This window comes from Phacochoerus africanus, chromosome 7 (genome assembly GCF_016906955.1).
Source record: "Phacochoerus africanus isolate WHEZ1 chromosome 7, ROS_Pafr_v1, whole genome shotgun sequence".
Classification (NCBI taxonomy): Eukaryota; Metazoa; Chordata; class Mammalia; order Artiodactyla; family Suidae; genus Phacochoerus; species Phacochoerus africanus.
The window spans coordinates 53,175,988-53,196,859 of NC_062550.1; the positions used below are offsets into that span (position 1 = coordinate 53,175,988).

General features: G+C 35.0%; 1 protein-coding gene across 12 annotated transcripts in view; it reads left to right on the forward strand.

The window, feature by feature from the left end:
- SOX5 (SRY-box transcription factor 5) overlaps window positions 1–20,872 on the forward strand; it is a 999,607-nt gene that overhangs the window by 258,408 nt on the left and 720,327 nt on the right. For all 12 annotated transcript variants that reach the window (XM_047787389.1, XM_047787393.1, XM_047787388.1 and 9 more), the window contains one exon: window positions 13,541–13,626. The gene's annotated coding sequence lies outside the window, so the exon portion shown is untranslated. The remainder of the gene's footprint in view (window positions 1–13,540; window positions 13,627–20,872) is intronic.

The window sequence follows — 20,872 nt, forward strand, 5'->3', positions numbered from 1 at the left end:
CTACCTATGCTGTAACATTTAAACAATTTATTTGATCTCTCTTTAGCTTACCTGCTCATGCCTTTGGAACATTGATGTTGACCTTATTGGAACTTTTTCTATAATCATGCTAAGTCCTTCAATAAACTCTAACAGAAAATGACATTTAAATTTCTAAGTGATTTGTTAACTCTTTAAATACTTTGCAATGTGCCGTGTCCATCTTAGAAAAGAGATACTTTTTGACACTATTTTCTGGATTATGTCCTTGAATGCCCAATGCTTAATGACTTCAGAGTTTTAAAAAAGAATAAAAGAAGAAGAATGAAAGTATCAACATGAGATAATACTAACATTGCCTATTGCCTGATAAAAAGTGAGGAATGATCTTTGAGGACAGCAGGGTCCAGTAAAAGTTCATTAGCCATTGAACTGCCATCCTGCTTTTCAAAGCAGCCATATGACTTTAGCCTTGTGTCTGGGCTTCACTTTCCTCACATGTAAAAATCAGGAAATGCATTACCTCTGTTTCTTCACCTGGCCTACTCCGGATCATCCTTTAAGATTCATTTCATTCGTCCTTTTGTTTGGAAAGTTACTGCTGACTCCCAGGGGAGGCTTGGCCCCTCGCCTGTGTATACTTACTCCATTAAAGCCCTTATGGCACTCTGTTGAAATTATTTATTTATTGCTTTCTCTCCCCCTTTAAAGCAGGAGTCCCTCAGGGCCATGGAACCAACTTCGTACCACCAGTGTAAGGCCTGAGTGGAATGCATAAAAGCAAATTAATTAAAAAGACAAACTGATTCTTGTTCCACCTCTGAACCTGGATTCAACACCAACTGGTTATATAGTCTTAGCTAAGTTGCTTAATTTACCTAGGTGTTTGTTTCCTCCCGTGGAACAAGAATAATAATGGCTGCCTCATCAGTGTTATTGTCAGAATAAGCTAATTAGTAAGTAATATTTGTTAAGCTCCTAACAAAGTGCCTGGCCTATAGAAAGCACTCAGTTAATGCTATTACTATTATTATTATTAGCCAAATACATTTTGTTGAAATAAACTTATTACGTGATTTTTTTAAGGTATAGTTATTCCATTATATTTACTAAGAAATAAAAACAGATCCTTTTAACTTTCTGAATTTAGATATGGGACAAAATGGCCATCTTTTTTATTTTGATTTTTTTCATTTTTTAAAGTTTTATTGAAGTATAGTTGATTTACAATGTTGTGATAATTTCTGCTGCACAACGGAGTGATTCAGTTATACATATACATGTATTCATTGTTTTTCAGATTCTTTCCCCAAATAGGTTATCACAGAATATTGAGTAGAGTTCCCAGTGCTATACAGCAGGTCCCCATTGACTATCCGTTCCAAATACAATAGTATGCATATGGCAAAATGGCCATCTTTTAAAAGAGTATGCTTATCGTTGCTTGTGTGCACTGTTAAGAACTGTGAATGGTCTGAGATTTTTACCCTGCTTGCCAGCTAATACATCAGCCTACCACAGTTTCACAGATATTGGCAGAAGACATCAAAATTCTGGATCAGAGACTTAACAGCAATAATAATAGCCAAAGTATTAGCATTTATACCAGTTCCCTGAACCTTAATTCCCACGTGGTGATTCAGAGAGAGCCTGATGATGCTTATACTTAAGGGGGAGAAAACCTGAGCTTAGGGAACCTGATTCTTTTATATCAGGCAGTAATCATGCCTAACCTTTCCCACTATGTAGACATTGTCCCTGTTAGTGAACAGTAGACTTTTGCCCTCCCCTTTGCCCTGGAGGGAGACACTACCTCTGTCATCTATACAAATATCTTGGAAAAGATAGTTCTGAAGAAAGCTAGCTTGCCTTCACTTGTAAGAAGAGAACACAAAAGAACACAAAAGATCCATAGAAAATGGTCTTTTAACATGAAAATTTATATTTCTAAAAGGTGGTTTTGTAGCCATCTCCAGATTCTTAATAGGATATGTGAATTAAAAAAGTTAAGTTTCTAAATCCCTAGTTCATTGTTCAAGTGCTAACATATCTAAAGACACCAAAAGGTAAAGGCTAAGAATGCAAAATACTACATAGGAGAGAGTGTGGTGCATCTTTATAATTGAGACAACTTGCTGCCTCAGAATCAGGGCTTTTACTTGACTCGCTTTTTTTTTTTAATTAAAAAAAAATTACTTTTATGGCCACACCTACAGCATATGGAAGTTCCTGGGCCAGGGGTTGAATTGAAGCTGTAGCTGCCCACCTACACTACAGGCATGCCAACATGGGATCCGAGCTGCATATGCAACCTATGCTGTAGCTTGCAGCAATGCTGGATCCTTAATCTACTGAGACAGGCCAGGGATCAAACTTGTATCTTCACAGAGACAAGGTAGCATCCTTAACCTGCTGAGCCATGGTGGGAACTCTTACCTGGCTCATACGAAGAGTGGAACTCAGTCCAGAAAAAGTCCCCTGGACCCTATCCATAGGAAATGGAGTTGAGAGCCTTTGCTTCAGGGAAGAATGTAACAGGGCAAAGGCAAAGAGTGACAGCCTTCTCTGCAAAGAGAGTATTTTGACTTACAGTAATGCTTATGGAAATAGTTTAAGCACATAAAAAGATAACCAAATTCATTTTTAAGATTGGGTGTGCATTGTGGTGAATTTTTTTAATGTTAAGCTGTATGTAACGGGAAAGTCAAAGGTTACTCCCTTAACTGAAATAAATTTCCATTTTTATTTCCTATCATTGAAATGTGTGCTTCTGACTTTGCCCATTTGCTTTGCTTTGTTTTCAACATTCTTATAAGCAAAGTGTTATAAATACCATGACGAATTATTTTATGATCCATTTATCTCAGTAATGGTGACCTCTGTCACTTGAACCACTGTTCAACATATTGCCAGACAGCAAAGATTAAGGCATAGGGCATTTTGTGGAATTAGTGACTACCCAAGAGCTGATAGCCTAATGCCAAACCAGTCATTAGCACTCAGCAAATGTTACAATCTGAAAGCATTATTATGATTATGTAACAAAAATAAAGAGACCAATGGCTTAAGTAAAAACACTGCTAAACCAAGGTTTCTCAACCTCAGCACTATTTATATTTTGGATTGGATAGTTCTTTGTGGTGGGAGCTATTCTGTGTACTACAAGATATTTAGAAGCATCCTTGGCTTTTATGTATTAGATATCAATAGCAACCCCCACCCCCCAAATGTGAAAATCAGAAGTGCCTGCAGACATTCCCCAGGGGGCAAAATCACCCTCAGTTGAGAATCACTGTGCTGTTTCCATTTTTTTAAAATGGGAACATCTATCAATGAATAAGAAGGTAGAGTGTAGCATAATCTTGGTAAACGTTCACAGCCGCAGAAGGAAATTAATGCTTCCAGAGTTTGAAGGATTTCAAAATGACCTCTCCGCCAGTTCTGAAAAGTACTGTATGTGCACCGTTGCAGAACGTGGTGGAAAGGAAAGAAGGCCGGACTTGGGTTCTTGCCTTTTTCATGTGGCCATGGGGGTCACGTCATAATTTTTCTGAGTTTTTTTTTTAATCTGTAGGAGAGGGATCATCCCCTGTCATACTTACCTTTAAGAATCACGGTAAGGACCAGATCTGATAGTTTAAATGAAAATGCCTTGAAAAGGCTAAAGAGCTCTGTAATTGTTAGGATGAGAAAAAGTAAAATGATTTTGTTTAAAGAATTTCTTGAAAAATTTAGAGCATTCCTGAAATAACTAGAGGAACCCCAGGGCATCACAAAAAAGGATTTGAGAATCACTTCTTTTGAAGCTGCCCTTTAGCCCTGCTTAGCTCAGTTTTCTGTGTTCTTGGTTGCCATGTGCTGAGTGGCTGTGACAGAAGGCACGGTTGAAGGAGTAGTGGAAAGTCTTGGCTGACAGCAGCAAGGAAGCAACACTCAAGTGTTCAAAAAGCATAAGTACTTTGTTCATGCTTCTTTAGGATCCAAGAAGTTCTATGAATTGAGTAACTAGAGATTTTAAAGGGGAGAAAATAAAATTAATGTTGTAAATTTATTCAAAATGGATATTGCTGATGCAAGTATCCATATATCTGATTTATGATATGATGTATCTTTTACTGACTAAAAATAGTTTCTGAGTTGTATTTAATAGCTTTATCTTGGGTCAAAAATGAATATCCTTTATCTGATGCTAAAACCTTTTTTTGTAATGCAGAATTGCCGCAGACTTTTCCCCCTTTTAAATATTCAGTGCTAGCCTTCCTTGCCTGAAATTGTATGAAAACATATGCCTGAACTCTGAGAAATAGAATAATTTAGTTTCAGGTTAGAATGGATTTTAAAAGCTGGATGATCCCGCACACCATTCCACTCAGAAATTCTCTTCTCAGACCTCTGCAGGATGTTCCAGCTTGATTTGCTACACTCTTTTTCAGTATAGGATATATTTGGAAGGTTTTGCAGATGAGAAAACGGAGGCGTAGACAGGTTAAATGACTGTGTTGAAGCTTACCTGGATAGTAAGTATCAAAGCCAGAAGGTGACCCATTCTTCCTGAACCTAGCCCTTGCTTAAACTCTAAATTCTTTAGCTTCCTTTCATCAATCCTGTAGCTAGAGAACTCATTAAAAAAAGTTTTTCAAAATGCACTGAAATCTACCATGTCATAACCCTGCCATCAAAGCAAAAACAAAACATAAACAATACTTCGTTCTCATGTGGAGCATGAGATGATATATCTAGTTTATACTTTTCCAAGTTTCAGTCCTTCAGATATTGGCTTGAACTTAATGATTGGCCTCCTCTCTTACGCTTATGTTTGATCTTTGTAGGGTTGAATGTATCTTCTGCTCCTAATTGTACCTGTTGTAGCACAGTTTTCATACCTACTGTGTTCCTGATTGACTGTTTAGTCATCCAGTTCACTATCTTTTGGATAGAAAAGAGTTCTGGAACCAGTATCTGAAATATTGCCTTGTCATTGAGCGTTTGATGTATCTAACTTTGGTTTGAACACTCTACAATTATTAAATGTATTCTTTTTTCCATTGCTTGTCTTTTTTTTTTTTTTTTTATAATTCTTTTTGACTCCCCTGTGGCATATGGAGTTCCTGGGCCAGGGATCAGATCTGAACTTCAGTTGCAATGTAGGCCACACCTGTGGCTATGCCAGAGATTCTTCAACCCACTGTGCTGGGCCAGGGATGGTACCTATGTCCCAGTGCTCCAGAGATGCCACCAATCCCATTGTACCACAGCAGGAACACCTTTGCTTACATTGTGATTTCTGCCATTAAAAATTACAAAGACTTGTGAACTATCTTTGAAGCATATGTTTTCATCTAGATATTTTTATAAACAAAACATTATATTAAAGTAGGCTAAAGTTTCAGTGTGGATTTAAATCCATTATTTCGACTTTGTGATCTTTTTATGTTTAAAATTTCTTCACAGATTAGAGTTCAGATTTGATAAGTATGTCTTCATCCAGCTATATGATTACCACATAATTATTCAAGTGTTTTGAGTAAGATAAAATCATAAATATTATTTGTATCCTTTCCCATTAATTATTAAGCACATGTCTGTTTCAGGGAAATTTAATCTATATGTTTGATTCATAGTCCCATAATTTTTCAAAGTGTAATTTTGTAAGAGCCATCTAACATCAGTCATTTTTATGGGTGTGGGGATGTGTGTGTGTGTGCTTATGTGTGTATGCATTCTTAACATCAGAAGATCATGTTTTGTTATGAATAAACAAATGCCTACATGTTAAACATGTCTTATCTAAGCTATAAACTTGGTTAACCCATCTCTGTTGTCTACCATTGGAAAAATGTATTTTTGTGATAGACTGGACCACCTCCTTAAAATAGACTGGCCAGATTCCCAAAATGTTAGGCACTGAGCTAGAATTTTTAGGAGCAGTAGTAGGTCTCCAGTACTCCTTCATTGACTCATGGATTAAGACAAGTCAGTAAAAAAATGATATAAATAAGCAATTGACAAAAGATATAGAATGCTTAGATTGTCTGGTACATGAATACATGATGACTGTTTTATCTAGGGAATCATACTTCAGGCATGGACAACATGCCTGGGCTCCATACTTTTTGCCCTTTACTTTTTTTTTGGCCATACTTGCGTTATGCAGAAGTTCCGGGCCAGAGATTGAACCCACACACAGCAGTGACCTGAGTCACAGCAGTGACATGCAAGATCCTTAACTTGTGAGCAACTAGGGAACTCCTAGGCTCTATGCTTTTGAAAATGTCTTATAGTTTAGGTGGCCTTGACTTGCTTCAAGGGAACTATAAGTAAGTGATGAATAATGATTCTGCCAGCAAGTGTTAATAAAGTAAAATAAAATAAGTACTCGTTATGGTCAGCAGGAAGACAGAAACCACTGTGATTATTTTAGAAAGGGGCATGTATTATTGGAAAATCATTACACATTGACAATAATAAATTGTAAAAGAGTGACCTGGAGGTCAGGAGCAGGAAGAAGTTACTACCACCCTTATGCTGGAGACAAAGGGAGGAGGGAATTTACCAGGGTCACTGAATGGAAGCTAGAACCCTGGGGATCTGTCTGGCAGGAGGTGGAGCCAGGTAAAGATGGAGCTTCTGCCTGAGACACCTGGCAAAGGAGAGAAAGAGAGGGAGAAATTCAAACAGCAGAAGGATGTTAGGTGTTGAACCTTGGAGATGATGGATGGGGGTTTGTTTTACTGAAGTCTCTATTTTTAATATATCATTGTCTATAATAAAATGTTTTTTAAAAGTAAATGAAAGAGAGGGAGATAGAGGGTCTGGGACGCATGAGAACATGCACAAGCCCACGCCCAGGACCACGCACCACCTCACTCCAGTCCCCTCCCAGTCGCTGACCTCACCTCAAAGCCAACTAGTTGCCTGGGGACCTGGGAAACTTGGCCCACAGGGGTCAGTCCAGGTCAGAGGTCAGCAGAGCAGGAGGTGAACAAAGAACAGATCCAAGGTGAAGAGCCTGGCAGACCCTCACCCAGGACAAATGAAGCAGGGACTCTCCTCCTGCATGAAGTTCTAGTCCTGATTGGAACTTCCTGTTGCCCTCTCTGCCTTTCTGAACCCCTCAGAAGTTACCCTCTATGTAAACCTAATTTTGTTGCTCTAAAGGGTATTGGGGGAGTTCCTTGGTGGCTCAGTGGGTTAAGGATCTAGTATTGTCACTTCTGTGGCATGGGTTCAGTCCCTTGCCCAGGAACTTCCTCATTCCACAAGCACAGGCAAAAAAAGAAAAAAAAAAAGTGTGTTTGGGGACACACAGTGTAATTATTTGACCTTGCCTCTGCCGCACTGAGCCTTTGAATACTGAAGTGTCCATACAACACACCTAGCTTTTTACGCACTTCCCGCATTCTTCCATTTACCTGCATTATACATAGTAGACTGCACAAGCATTGATACCTTTCAAACTCCAGACTAGCTGGAATATTCATGGTTTTTGTTTGAAATTCTTACCTTGTATAGAGAGTGAGGAATTGGGCGAGGAATGGTGATGATGAGAACTTGGACTGTTCCATGGTAATACTCTACAGCACACATTTATTGGATTTAGTTGATACAGAAAAAAAATTCACAAGTTTTTATGTGTCCAACTATGAAAACTGGAAATTAAAACAAGACATAGCAAAATTGGGAGTATGCTTGTTATGTAATTATTGGAATTAATACATAAAATATTGGAATCCATCTGTATTATTTTTATAATAAAATAAGAGGGTAGTAGGTTCTCCAAAGTCTTTAATTCTAAAAAAAATGGGGTTTAATACTAGAAATAATACTTTTCTAACCAAAAAAAATCCAGTCTCTTCCAAGGCCATCCTGTTTTCTGAATTGTCCACCTAAAGGGCTTCTTCACTAATTAATACAAAGGCGTTTTATGTGTTAGCAATAGGCCTGATCTTCCAACACTGACCAGGGGAAGTATTGCCAGGAGAAGTTTCATTGCCTTCTCTGAAGGATGAGTTTGATGTTTAGTATCCATATTGGGTTTCTGAGAGGCCCCTGTGAAGGCTTATCTTGGCTTTGAACAGGACAGAGCTACCTGCTGGTTTTAGATTTTCAGGTTTGAGTATTTAGGCCAAGAATATTTATCTTTACTATTTCTTGTTAATACTGGCTAATAGTATAACCTTTAATTATATTAAGATAAAGATGGGGATTAGAAACAGTATTTCTGTTCTCAAATGGTTATTAAGACTCTGGCATGGCCTCAGTGTACATGCACCAATGTATCCTCATACTAATATACAAACTAGTATTCATGTTTTGTTTTTTTTTTGTCTCTTGTCATTTTCTTAGGGTCACACCTATGGCATATGGAGGTTCCCAGGCTAGAGGCTGAATTGAGCAGCAGCTGCCAGCCTATGCCACAGCCACAGCAACACAGGATCTGAGCCATGTCTGTGACTTATATCACAGCTCACAGCAACGCCAGATCCTTAACCCACTGAGCAAGGCCAGGGATCGAACCCACGTCCTTATGGATACTAGTCAGATTCGTTAACCACTGAGCTACGATGGAACTCTTAGTATTCGTGTATTTTACAGGAGCTGAATTATTTTAATAACTTAGTCTTAAAAACTGGTGTAAGTCCAAAATTTAATTTTTTAAAATACAGTTTGACTTATTTACACAAAGGCAAAGCCATCAACATATTGAAGAACTGATTTTTCAATTGGGTCAAAGCGGATGGGTTTTAAGGAATGGACGGCAGTATTACGCAGCAGTCATGCAGCAAGGTCTGGCACTACACTGAGTCAAGATCTGATCTAGCACAGCCTTAAGTAACAATACAATTTCCTAACCTCCCTGTGGCTTGTGCTGTGAAATGTGCCAGCCTATAGAGGTTTCTGTGAAGATCCAAGGGTACTGGATCTTAGAATGGTACATGGTAGAGTGCACAAAACTCCCTCTTATTAAAGCTCATTTTTCATTAAAAAATATTCAACTTTTTCTTAAGCTGTCATTCATTTTCATGTTTAAGTTAGGTAACGCTTTTTTCCACCTAGGCTTTCTTACCCCATTCCTTCTTTCCTTATTAGCCTCTTCTCACTCTATCCTTATGTCCAATGTAATTCTTGTGTCATTTTGAGATAAAAGTTTTTGCTGTTAAATATCTGATGTTTTATCTGATGTAGATGTTTTATGAGATGCTTTTTATTTTTCATTTGTATATTCCTCATTTACTTCCTTTCCTCATGTCCCTAGAAATATCCTGCTTATTGATCATGTATATTCTCTTTGTCTGAGGCAGGTGATACTAGAAAACAGCAACATGGCAAAGTGCAGTGGAATTAAGATTTGGCTATGTATCTCTGTAATGCCTCCCACTTTAAAAATTCTTTGAATCCCTGAAATTGAAAAAGCAGACATTTGAATAAGTGATACATTTGAAATCATATAGGAACACAGTTTTTCCTGGACCTCCTTTTTGGGGTGTGTGTATGTGTACGTGTGTGTGTTGATTCAACATGTGTATATTTTCTCTTTTCCCCATCTGGCAGCTGCTTTAGCACCAGCCTAGCTAGCTGTTGTATCAAGAGGACTTTAGCCTTTTCACTATGAAAGAGAAAGAAATGAAATAATAAAAAAAAGTCCTTCCACCATCCCCCACCTTACTTTTTGTTTAGTTGTTTCCAAGCAAGTTTCTTGCCATTTACCTTTGCATTTGCATTGCTTATTGATTGGCAATTTTAAAATTGTTTATTGTGCTCTTTTGTTTCACTGTTCAAGAGCTAAAACAAAAGCTACCAGGCCCTGCGAGGTACACATTTGCATGCGGTGAGCGTTGCCCGAGGAAAAAGTAATTGCTAATGCATATTTATGTGGCACAAATTTGCCATTTGTTTATGCATAAAATTATCAATAGTGCAGGGCGGCCCAGCCGTAGAAAATGGTGACCTTTTTAGCTTAATAAATAGAAATCAGCTGTTATTGTGAAGAGATCAGCCATTTATTCTGTGTTGAGGGACATTGCCGGGAAAATGCAGATTGGGGCTGGCAATATCATTAAATGGAAGGCCAATGACCCTTTCGGTAGAGTCTATTATACTTTATCTAATAGGGGATAAATGACTCTGGTTGGCAAATGGAATAAAGAACAACAGTTTTTTTTTCTTTTTTCTTTTGTAGTTTTATAACTCTATGGATTTTAAGCCAGTAAAACTGAACAGGAAAACTCATGCTGACCTGTTGCTAGAATTCTCTCAAAAAATATATTTTAAAGTTGCTTTCCCTGTCTGTTATTCTCTGATTCTTGCACTTTGTACCCATTGAAACAAAAAGTAAGTCGAATACTATTTTTCCAGGAAAATAAGTCTTCCTTTAGTTCTTAGCATTTTTTTTTTCTATTTTTTCCTTTTTGGCCATATTTTTATCTTTGCATTGCATGTATCTTTGCATTTTTACAGGGCATCTTAAAAAATATTAATCATAGATGTTCTTAAAATAAAGTTACCAATAGATTGTAAACCAAAGTTTTCTTTTTAAAACTAAGCATAATACTTTCTGAGGGAAAGGATGGCTTGTGAAAGTAAGTGTGTGGCTTCTTAGGATTAAAAAAAAAATGTAAATATAAAACTTTCTCATCAGCATATTTTCTTGATATGTAATTAAAAAGATAGTCACTTTATCTTTTTTGGTTGTTTCACTGTGATGAAATGCCCTCAGTCTTCCCAGAGCTCGTCTTTGACAATGGTTTAATGTGATCTCACACCAACTACATTTATTTGGCTAGTATCTCTTTTGTATGCTAGTGAGCATTTAGGGTTTTATTGGGCTTCCTAAATCATTATAGAATTTACTGTTAAGTGGAAGTTATGTTTGTTTTTTCAATATTGTAATATTTGATGCACCTAAAATTTTATGGAAGTTATGAAACAGGATAATAAAACAAGAGACATTGTAAATCCACCTCAGAACATGGGAATCTCTTGGAAACCACCTGCATGCTCCTTTCTGGTTGTGTTTCCTTAAAACCAGTGCATTGCACCAGATTAGAAGTTTCTGCAGTGGTGGATTTGCAGCCACCAAGCTTTCCCTTATGCTGCACTCTAGTATGACAGTGCATTCTGCAGCATGTCACCAGTGTGACTGAGTAACCTTTCACTGGCAGAAATGGGTCTGTTACTCCTTTTTAAAGTAGAGGGTGTAAATAGGATTCAGACACTAGGGTGCATTAGTCCATAAAATGAATATATTTTTTATGTCATTTATAAGGTATTGATTTTAGGTCCATTAGATTCACAGTCCCTGCTGGAAGAAAAAACAATGATTTAATGGGTAGGTTGGAATTCCAGAAGGAAGAGCAGAAGTGATTAACCCCTTTTTCCTCAACTCCCTGGCCCTGTTATTATAATACTGTCAAGTTGCTGAGAAGAGGCCATGGGGGAAAGGGGCATTTTTATAATCTATCTTTCCTGAACTTTACAATGGATCACAAAACACATTTCAGCTGGATTATTATTGTGTCTCTGGATGTGATAGAACCGATCATTTTCAGTTGATAAGAATTACCAAAATTATTTTTTGTAAGGTAGTTTTTAAGTTGATGAATATATTTTATTGTTACAAAACCCAGAGCATATTTAATTTAGAGAGTCTTAGTAATTTAAGATATTATTTAGGGAGATTACAGGATATGAAGTAATAAAGCTTAGATTTTTTTTTTTAATAAAAGGATCCTTTTTCAACTCTAAGAAAGGAAAGTTCATCCTGATATCAGTTATACCCTTTCTTAAGTAAGTTTTAAGTCATCCTTGTGAGAATGGCCGCCATAATTTTTAAAATAGGGTTTTTACTGTTCCATAAATAAATAGAAAATTATTGCTGTATATAAATCTCTTCTGATAAGATGACTGAAATATCGCTTCACTTCTATATAACTAAATTTGGATGTAGAGCAGTCATAGTAATTCTAGTCAATTTCATCCAACTAATGTTACTACCACCTGAAAGGAATTTTCTCTTAGGCTGTTTTGGCAGTTACATCTTCATTATTATAGCTGAAAAAAAAAATCCTAATTGCAATATAGGTAGGAAAATTTTTAAAAATTCCAAATATCATTCTAATCTTTTGACATACTGGTAAGTCATGGTGGAAGAAAAATATGCCAACTGAAATCTGACTATCTTAAAACTTGACCTGATGTTGAGATTATGATATCAACAAACATTTTTTCAAATTTCATATTTTAATTCAAGTTTTTCAAGTTCTGTGACAAAAATATAAAAATACAGGCTCCCTCTTGTGGGTAAAATTACCACCCGTGTATTTCCATGTTGCCCACACATAGGCTATGGCAAATTTATTTCATTTCATTTTAAGTAAATTTTACTTTGGCAGTCTCTATATAATTGGTCTGATGTGCAATTTCACTTAACTGAAAAAAGTAGAAATTGGGATGCCTTTTAATTAAATTTTTTAGTGAAAATAAACAAGTTTTTTAAAATAATTGACAGACTGTATGTAGACAACTTTTATTTTACTGCAGTAGCATTATTTCTGATGTTTGAGATTATTAATAACTTTTCTCAGTTTTAAAATACTTTCCAGTGGAGTAATTAGTGAATTAATGAAATAATGTAGAATCTTCTCTGTCAGTGTGATGATTTCTGTGATTATTAACAAAAGATCTGATATTGGAAGTAAAATCCCTCCACCGCCCTCCCAGTCATGCTCCAGATGGATAATGATATGATAATAAAACTACTCCTAATACCATAAATCTTTTGATCAAAACTGTGAATCATCAATGGCATAATAAGAATGACACTGAAGAATTACTCACTTTTCTATAAATTGAACTGATAGGGAGGAGCCTGAGCTGGCACCAAGCCTGTGACTGCCACCGCACACTGGTTTGCTGCTTTCAAAAGTCTGTTCTTGGGAATTTCAACTGATGGCCAGAGGCCATTTTTGTCTAGCCTAGGGAGCTGGTAGCAAAGCCAGGGTCCTGCTCACTCTAGAAAGAGGCAAGAGAAATATTTTTGAAGTTTGGCTGGGCAGTGCAGTCATAGAGATAGAGAGGAAGGAATGCCAATGTAGAGATACTGAATGACTCCCGCTGGACAGTTACACTGGCCATTCCTCTCATACATTGGCATAGAATCAAGGAAAGGACCTAGGAGGACACCTGAAAATCTGTCATAATGCATTCCAAGAAAGAAGAATTTACCTTTATGTTGCCTGTCCTAAAACATATTCAAGATATTTATATCAAAATTAAATGAACAACTTCTGAGGTGATTCGCAAATGTGTGTATAGGCATATAATATAGCTTCTATGCATATAATTTTTATGTTAATTCTGGTGGCATTGTAGTGTCAAATTAATGCCTCTTTTTCCATAGATAATAACTTTATTATGTTTATGTATCTATATAAATTTTTACATGTGTATAAAATTTATTTTGAAAACCAAAGACATCTCCAGCTTCCAAAGAGCCATATCTTGATGTATTTTCTAAAAAAGGAACAGTGCACTATTAATCCTCTACTGTTATTTTTTTTAGTGTTCCTCTTGCTGATGACACGAGTCCTCTTTGAATCTACTTACAAGATTCTGAAGTCTGAACAGAGAATTTTGGCACTGCACTGGGTAGGAAAAATATATATTCATGAAACACATAATACACACCTTTGAGAAAATTGATTACTGCAAAATGGAAGTTTATGTGCCTTCTCTTATTTTAATTTATAAATAAAATATATGACAAGTGCATATAAAGCTATAACACATAGGCTTTTATATTCAGATGACAACTGAATTTGTAATTATAGTTTTCAAACTCATTACAAAGGTAATGTTTCTAAACTGGCAAATGAAAGCAACATTTCCTTTCATTTTCTTAATGAGATACACATTTCTTAAAGTTGCAGAAGCTTTTTTCTTTACTGAAAAAAGTTTCTTCAAATATTCGTTGCTACTTTTTTGTTTTTGCTGCAAAAGAAGTATTTGGCGTCATAATGGGTAGATCACACATTTTACAAAAATCTCCATAATACTATTAAGTATTGCAAGGAATGTCTTCCTAAACACATATGAAAATACAATTTTGCTGAGGCCAAACAGATATTTTCCAAGTTTGCCTGGCAGAAAAACTTTGTGGGCATCTATCTGTGTGTGCACTTATGAAATGCTTTTAAAAGTTATACTCTTGGGAATAGGAACTGAAAGTTTGACCACAGACCTAGAGTTGAAAATCCTTTTATTGTCCTGGGGCTGACCAACTATCACATGGGTAACAGCAGAAAAGGTTGGAGGGAAGGGATCCTGTTGTTCAGAAGTTTGTTACCAGTAAGAGAGAAAAGGAATTATTTTTTTTGTGTAGTCCTAAAAAGAGTAGTGAAAAAGTAGTCCTCTTCAAGAGTGAACTAAAACTTATAATATTCATAATCTGCTCTAAAAATATATGACTTACATTTCTATACCTTCAACATAGAAGTTTATTTGTGAAAACCCTTAAATTCAGTGGTAGTTGTTATCATCCTTAAAACCTGAATTGTTTTTAAATCCTAAAAAATATTTTAAAATAAGGCTTTATATATTCACAGACAAATGAATCCAAGTGATGTGGTAGAAAGCATTGTACATAATGATTTTTAGTGATAACAGAACTGGAATAAGTCACAAGTTATTGCCAATATGAAACTTTTATAGCTTTACAAGTAAAAATCCAAGTATGAATAAAATTAAAAAGGCAAATAGAAAACTGGGACTACTACTAATAAATATGTCAAACATCACATGTAAAGATCTGTTGTAAGAAAGACACTAACATCTTAGTTTAAAAGATGACAAGGTATAAGAACAAATAATGAGGAATGCAATTCTAATGCAAGAAGTTAGTGAAAGAAATGTAAAGGTATGCTCCACTTATGAGATCTAGCTAGTAAAAAGTAGTTTGCAGTAATGATGTTGTAACAAGAATGTGAGGAGTTGGGTGCTTTCAGGAGTGGTGGGAAAAGGTTATATTTGTTCAGATTTCCGTAAAGTGATGTGAATATTTCTGTTAAGAGCCTTAAATGTTTCCAAAGCAACATTTTAACTCTATTAGTTTTGAAAAGGTTTGGTTGCAAGGAATCCAACTTGCTTTAAAAAGATAGGATTTTATATGTTCTTATGGGAAGTCTTTGTAGGCAGTTAAGAGCTGACTAGGTGGTTTTACAGTCCTTAGGGACCAAGATCCTTCATCTTTTCTCTGGTTCTCTGAACATGTGATTTTTGCCTAGTGTTTTGGAAGATCCAATATCCATCCATATTCTAGCAACAGGAAGGAAATATTTGTAGAAGATTCATGCTCCCTCCCTTGAAGGACATCTTTTGAAGAGTGTCCATACCTCTTCCACTTATATTCCAATGGCTAAAACATTGTCCATGACCACGCTACACGTAAAAACAGCTTGGAAGATGTAGCTTTTATTCTGGAAGATAAGTTTGGGGGAGTTATTACCATGGAAAAGAAGAAACTAGATATTAGGGCCCAACTGATAGTATCTGGCAGTTTCCCTTCCAAGAACCTAACTTAATGAAATAATTAAAGGAGACAAAATTTATATAAATATGATAATTTCCATATATTTATAATGGTAGTAATTTGAAATTGATTAAATTGTCCAGCAATAGGGCAATAGTTGGATAAATCTGAATACATTCATATTATAGTCAATAAAATATTTCTAAAGAATTTTTAAAGACATATAAAATTATGTATAATGCAGTGTTAAATGTAACAAGCCAAAATCTTCACTAAAGATATAGTGTATCTCTAAATTTGTGTGTATACACACATACAAATATACATTCAGGTTGCAATAAGCTTTACTTCTCAGTAGAGCCATACAGTCACTTAGAAATATCGATCATATTGCAACCTGGCTATCTCTTTTAGGTTAGGGCAGATTGAGATAGTGTTCAGTGGCATTTGACAAGCAAGTGAAGGTTGCTAATAGTCATGGCAATGGTGAAGAAGCAAAGAGCAAAACGTTAAAGACTTTTTTTTCTTGTGTATAAGAGAAAAAGGTTGAGTGCTGCAGTTCTGGATTAAAAATGTTTTTTTTTAAGGATTTTAAAAAGTAATATACTGCCATAGAATATTAGAGTGAGAATTTAACTCAAAGCTATGCGAAAAATCACAATTAGATAGCAACCTGTGATAAATTCTTTGCAGAAATTAGAATGAGAGTAGTTTCCACCACCACCTCCAACCTAAGCTGACTTCACTCTTTGGAACTTGTAAGAGAAGCAGTATGTTGAGAGCCATGAACTTTAGAAACATACTGTCTGGGCTCAGTTCCTGATTGTACCACTTAGCGACTGTCTGCTGTTGGCATTCCTTAACCACTGATAGGAATCCTCTTGTGTAAAACATAAATAATAACGGAAAAGAGTTGGATAAATTATATCATACATATACCACATGAATGCTGGTGTAACTACTCTAATTAAACAAAATAGACTTTAAAACCCAAACCATTATTAGAGAGAGTTACTTTATAAATGATTGAAGTTTCAATGCAATAGGAAGGTAGACTAATATTAAATCTAAATGCCCCTAATGACGTAACCTTAAAATAGATTAAGGAAAATTTGACAGAATGGCAAGGAGAAATAAACAAATCTACAACGGCAGTAGATATTAACTCACTTCCTTTAGTAATTGATGAAATAAAATGAGCAAAAAATCAGTGAGGGAATAAAGTTGAAAGATAAGATTAAGAAACTTGATCTCCATAGACTTATATAGACACTTGTATACAGCTGCAAAATTCACATTTTTTTGAAGAACACATGGAACAGTTACAAAAATTGACCATATGCTGAGTTATAAATTATGCCTCAACTGTTTTCAGAGAACTGGAATTATACCAGTGAAATTAAGCTGCAGATGAATAACAAAAATGTAGCTAGAAAAGCTTCAAGATTAAAGAGAAATCACAATAGAAATTATAAATATTTTAGACTAATTAAAAATGAACATCTCACATGTAGCAACTGCAGATTTCCTATAAGAAGTATTTATTGGGAAATTTTTACCTTAAATAAATGATAAATGTCTTAGAAAAAAATAGAAAGAATGACAAATAATAAGCCAAGTATTTATTTCAACAATAACAAGACAAACCCAAAGTAATAAAAGGAAGAAATGAATAAAAAGCTATTTAAATAAAATGAGAAATAAACTATAAAGAAGAGAAGTAAGAAAGCCAAAAATTGATTGTTGCAAAAGATGAGTAAATTTTCTAAATCTCTGATGAGACTGAGCAAGCAACAAGAGGCAGATAACCCATAACAGAAATGACAAAGGTGACATCACAACAGATGTGCAGACATTGTTGAACAGCCAATAATAAATATCACGAACTTTATACTATCAAGTCTACATTGGAAAACAGGAGTTTTATGAATGACCAAATTCCTAGAAAAGTATAGCTAAGCAATATTTACTCAAAAAAGAAATAGAGTACCTGAATATTTTTATAAACATTAAGGAAATATAATTCAGTAGTCAAAAATTTTCCTGCAAAAAAATTCCAGACCCAGATGGCTTCACAGGAAAATTTAAGGAAGAAATAAGTCTAATCCTATATAAGTTTTTTTTTCCCCCAAAAATAGATGAGGTAATGATCTCCCACTTATTTTATAAGGATCATATAATCTTGATACCAAACTTGGCAAGAATAGTATGAAAAAGGACATTTGCAGGCAAGTTCCTTTCATGAATATAGATGGAAAAACTGTCAACCAAATGTTAGCAAACCAATTTCAGCGATATATAAAAAGAATCATTAATCATGAGCAAGTTTATTTACTCCAGCAAAGCAAAGTTTGCTAACATGTAAAAAACCAGCCAATGTAATACAGATTAAAAGAAAGTATCACATGATTATTTCAACTAATGCAGAAAAAACATTTAATAAAATGTGTCATCTATTCCTTATTTTTTAAAAGTTCTTAGAAAACTAAAGTCAGAGCTTCCTTACTGCGACATGAAATACCTATAGCAAACATAAAATAAAATAGTAACATGTTGAAAGCTTTCCTCTGTAATCAAGAACAACATTAGGGTATTTGCTATCACACTGTTATTTAGCATTTTTTTTCTGGAGATCCTAGCCAATACAATAAAGCAAGATAAATAAAATTATTAGGATTGAAAAAGAAACTATTATTGGCAGATGATATGAATTAATACAAGCATTTAACAACGTTGATGCATAGAATGCAATATACACAAATCAACTGTACTCCTGTATATCAGCATCACTTTTTACCTAGTATTCACTAATAAGAGGTATGTAGTATCTTTATGGGGAAAGAATTGTGAAATTTTAAGGAGTATTTTTAAGGCTGAAAAAATGATAATATATATAATACATGTTCATGTATTGAAAGATCCAATATTGTAGAGCTGTCCCTTATTCCCAAGTAGAGTTATAAGTACAGTGTAATCACAATCAAAATACCAACTGGTTGTTTTGTCTTTTGTTTCTTTGTTATTTGTTTGGTTAGTTTGTGGTGTGTGTCTGGGTGTGTGGGGATGTGTGTGTGTAATGTGACAAGTTGACCTAAAATGCAAAAGATAAGACTAGTCAAGACACATGAAAACAGGAGAATAGGTAGAATTATTTGTCCTTTAGATATTATAAATCTGTTAATTCAGTACATATGGCACTGTTCACAGAGATAGATAAAGGAGAAAGACTAGAGAGCTCAGAAATGACTCTTGCATATATGGACATTTTATAAAATGGGGGTGGTAATTCAAAGCAGTATAGAAAGAATCCAAGCTATTGGGACAATTAATAATTATGGAAGCAGTGAAACTGGATCCCTACCTCACACTACACATCAAATTCAGTTGGCCAAATACTAAGAGAATCTCCCATAAGAGATTGTCCTATAGGAGAATCTAAGAAAATAACTTTTGACCTGAGAATAGAGACGGATTCCTTAGATTGAAAATCATACCCATTCAGCATTATTTTTTAAAAATAGACTTTATTTTTTCAGAGCTGTTTTAGGTCCACAGCTCTGTGAGCAGAAGGTACAGAGATTTCCCATATATCATGTAAACTGAAATGACTAGCAGGCCAAAGCATTGGCAAGGAGGCAGAACAATGGCAGCACACATACAGTGCTGGTCAGAATATAAAGTGTAACAACTACTTTTGGATCTGCTACAGGTAGAATTCATAGGCCTCTGCTTAAGCATAGCAATCATAATATATATATATATGTGTCCCAGAGAAATAGATGCATTTGTGTATCAGGAGAAATGTACAAGAATGTTTGCAGAAGAAATGTTTGTATTTGCCAAAATTTGGAAATAATTCAGTTGTCATCAACAGGATGGACAGTTGTAGAATACTCATACAAATATATAGGAAGCAGTGAAAATGGAAGTGATCTAATTAACATTAAGTGAAGGAAAGCAAAGACATAAGAATACATAATAGGATTATTACAGGCAAACAATTGTTTTTCAGAGATGCATTATAGGTGGTGACACCATAAAGAAAAGCAGGGAAACACTAAGAGTCAGAGAATGCTGATAGTTAAGAATAAGGAAAGAGGCTGAGCCAAAGGAGGGAGAATTTGGGTCAGGGAAGCTCTTCTGGCTGAAGGGAGAGTGTCACTCATTACTTGCTGGTGGTCATGTCAGTGTGTGCATTCTTACCATTTGCTTCACTCTACATATGGTATCATGAACATATATTCAAAGTAAGTGTTAAAGTACTACAGCAAATACTTATGCTAGGTTTTATTCATTTCTTCAATAGTGTATTATGTTTCAGGAAGGAGAACTATGATTGCCAAATAGTGTAAATTAAGCTGGTACATCTTTCAAAATTAAGTAAAATATTTTAAGATGCTTATAAAGAATTCCCCACATTGGAAATGAAGAACAACAGGATAGTAAAATAAGCATTTATTCTTTCCAGTGTTCTTTTTCCAAGAAATATAAGAAAGGGCATCAGGCATTGCCGTTAGATTGAATAGAAGTAAAATGTTTTGAGAACTATAAAATTATAAATATATTATTTATGTAGGTATTGAAATGCATTGCGATTTTAAAGCATCCTTTGCATATATCAACAATACCCACAAAAAGGCTTAGGTGAATATCCGATTTTATATTGCTTTGGCCAAAAAAAAAAAAAAAAAAAAAACGCAACAAAAGCAAGTGCTTAACATAGATTTGTAAATCCAAGATTTTACAGAGGTAAATTGAGGATAGTGGTTAGTTATACCATTGGGGGCAGTTATTTTTGTTTTGCTTATCTCTTTCTGTGTTAACATTCTTTTAAAATGTCACTGCATTTATAGTTACTTGCTTTAACCATTTAGCCAGTTAATAATTTGTGATCCTAAGTGGTTGTTATTTGTGCACGCCTTTGGTCACCTCTCTCTTCTACTTGCAAATAAGCAAGCTCTTTGCTTTAACTATTTATCAAATCCAATCACTTTTTTTTTCCCTCAGTCACCCTTATCTAGAAAGTAAAATTCTTTGCTGCTTGAAAAAGAAGAATAATCCCAATATATTGTAAATTGTCAAATGAGTTCTTTATAATTAAAGATTACTCTGCAATATACAATTTTTAAGGCATTTATCCCAACAGGGTTCAGTGGCCTTTGAGAATGAGCCACTTTGTTGACAAATCTATCATCTAAATTGTGCAACATTAATGAGAACTCTGAGCAGCACACTCTTACATTTTAATGTGGGTGGCAGTTTAAGGAAAAAAAAAAACACCAAAAAAAAAATACTGAATATGATTGAAGTTGATATAAAAAAGGTCTGCCACCTGTGGATAAAAATGTGCATTACTCTGAACACATA